The sequence below is a fragment of the Arachis hypogaea genome, chromosome 3, assembly GCF_003086295.3.
Source record: "Arachis hypogaea cultivar Tifrunner chromosome 3, arahy.Tifrunner.gnm2.J5K5, whole genome shotgun sequence".
In the NCBI taxonomy this organism is placed as follows: domain Eukaryota; kingdom Viridiplantae; phylum Streptophyta; class Magnoliopsida; order Fabales; family Fabaceae; genus Arachis; species Arachis hypogaea.
The window spans coordinates 106,441,535-106,444,450 of NC_092038.1; the positions used below are offsets into that span (position 1 = coordinate 106,441,535).

At 31.8% G+C, this 2,916-nt stretch overlaps 1 non-coding gene across 1 annotated transcript; it reads left to right on the forward strand.

Annotated features, from left to right (window-relative positions):
* Positions 1-343: 343 nt before the first annotated feature.
* On the forward strand, positions 344-447 carry LOC112793314 (small nucleolar RNA R71). Its single transcript, XR_003198012.1, has one exon. It is a non-coding gene; the product is annotated as a small nucleolar RNA R71 (small nucleolar RNA).
* The last annotated feature ends 2,469 nt before the right edge of the window (positions 448-2,916 follow it).

Below are 2,916 nucleotides of genomic sequence, written 5' to 3' on the forward strand. Positions count from 1 at the left end.
TTCTTCAGAAGATGCCTCTTTAATACTGTTGGATGCATTTTGCTATCCATTCAGACTCTGAGAAACCATGTTGACTTGCTAAGTCAACATTTTTTTCTGAGCCAATATGGCATTCAAAGTATCAATTTCAAGAATTCCCCTTTTCTGAGGCGTCTCATTACTCACAGGATTCCTCTCAGAAGTGTACATGAATTGGTTATTTGAAACCATGTCAATGAGTTCTTGAGCTTCTACAGACGTTTTCTTTAGGTAAATGGATTCACCTGCAGAATGGTCCAGTAACATCTTAGAAAGCTCAGATAGACCATCATAGAATATATCTAAAATGGTCCACTCTGAAAGCATGCCAGAAGGACACTTTTTGGTCAACTTCTTATATCTTTCCCAAGCTTCATAGAGGTATTCACCATCTTTTTGCTTGAAGGTCTGAACATCCACTCTAAGCTTGCTCAACTTTTGAGGAGGAAAGAACTTGGCCAAGAAGGCCGTGACCAGCTTATCCCAAGAGTCCAGGCTATCTTTAAGTTGTGAGTCCAACCATGTTCTAGCTCTGTCTCTTACAGCAAAGGGAAAAAGCATGAGCCTGTACACTTCAGGATCTACTCCATTAGTCGTAACAGTATCACAGATTTGCAAGAATTCAGTTACAAACTGATAGGGATCTTCTGATGGAAGTCCATGGAACTTGCAGTTCTGTTGCATCAGAGCAACTAGTTGAGGCTTCAGCTCAAAATTGTTTGCTCCAATGGTAGGGATTGAGATGCTTCTTCCATAAAAATTGGAAGTAGGTGTAGTATAATCACCAAGCATCCTCCTTGCGCCTCCACCATTGTTATTAGGTTCGGCCATGTCTCTTTCTTTTTCGAGATTCTCTGTAAGGTTTTCTCTGGATTGTTGTGCTTTAGCTTTTCTTAGCTTCTTCTTCAGAGTCCTTTCAGGTTCAAGATCTGCTTCAACAAGAATGTTCTTGTCCTTGCTCCTGCTCATATGAAAAAGAAGAGAACAAAAAAGGAAGAGGAATCCTCTATGTCACAGTATAGAGATTCTTTTATGTGAGTAGAAGAAGAAAAGAATAGAAGGAGGAGAAAAATTCAAACACAGAAGAGAAGAGAGGGTTCGAATTTTAAGATGAAGAGAAGTGTTAGTAAATGAATAAATAAATAGAGAGGGAGAGAATTTTGAAAATTATTTTTGAAAAATGGTTAGTGATTTTCGAAAATTAAGAGAAGAAATAAAATTAAAATTAAAATTTGAAACAATTAGTTAATTAAAAATAATTTTGAAAAAGGGTGAGGAATTTTCGAAAATTAGAGAGAGAAAAGTAGTTAGGTGGTTTTGAAAAAGATAAGAAATAAACAAAAAGTCAATTAGTTAGTTGAAAAATATTTGAAAATCAATTTTGAAAAGATAAGAAGTTAGAAAAGATTTTGAAATTGATTTTGAAAAAGATATGATTAAAAAAGATATTTTGAAAAGATATGATTGAAAAAGATATTTTGGAAAAGATTTGATTTTTAAAATTGAAATTGATTACTTGACTAACAAGAAATTAAAAGATATGATTCTAGAATTTAAAGATTGAACCTTTCTTAACAAGAAAGTAACAAACTTCAAATTTTTGAATCAATCACATTAATTGTTAGTAAGATTTTCGAAAATCATGAAATAAAGATAAGAAAAAGATTTTGAAAATTAATTTTAAAAATTTTCGAAAATAATAAAAAAATGAAAAAGATTTGATTTTTGAAAAAGCTTTTGAAAAGATAAGATTTTTAAAATTGAAATCTTGACTTGACTAACAAGAAACAACTTATTTTAAAAATTTTTGACTAAGTCAACCCAAAGATTTCGAAATTTTATGAGTAAAACAAGAAAAAGATATTTTTTATTTTTGAATTTTTAATGAGGAGAGAGAAAAACACAAATATGACCCAAAACACAAAATTTTTGGATCAAAACCAATGATGCATGCAAGAACATTATGAATGTCAATATGAACACCAAGAACACTTTAAAGATCATGATGAACATCAAGAACTTATTTTTGAAAAATTTTCAAGAAAAGAAAAACATGCAAGACACCAAACTTAGAAATTTTTCATGTTTAGACACTATGAATGCAAAAATGCATATGAAAAACAACAAAAGACACAAAACAAGAAAATTTAAATATCAAACAAGAAGACTTATCAAGAATAACTTGAAGATCATGAAGAACACATGCCTGAATTTTCGAAAAATGCAAAAATTTTTAAAACATGCAATTGACACCAAACTTAGAAATTGACTCAAAACTCAAACAAGAAACACAAAAATATTTTTCTGATTTTATGATTTTATTAATTTTTTGGTTTTTTTTCGAAAATTTCTTTTTGGAAAAACGAAAACAAATTGAAATTTTTGAAAGATTTTTGAAAACTTTTTGAAAAGAAAATTACCTAATCTGGGCAACAAGATGAACCGTCAGTTGTCCAAACTCAAACAATTCCCAGCAACGCGCCAAAAACTTGGTGCATGAAATTGTGATCATCAACAATGGCGCCAAAGACTTGGAGCTCTCAAACGTGAATCACATTTTGTCACAACTTCGCACAACTAACCAGCAAGTGCACTGGGCTATCCTAGTAATAAACCTTACGTGAGTAAGGCTCGATCCCACGGAGATTGTTAGTAAGAAGCAAGCTATGGTCATCTTGTAAATCCGAGTTAGGCGGATTCAAATGGTTATGATGGTTTTCGAAAATAGAGATAAATAAATCATAAAATCGAGATAAAGATACTTATGTAAATCATTTGTGGGAATTTCAGATAAGTGTATGGAGATACTTTGTTCCTTCTGAATCTCTGCTTTCCTACTACTTTCATCCAATCATTCTTACTTCTTTCTATGGCAAGCTGTATGTAGGGCATCACCAT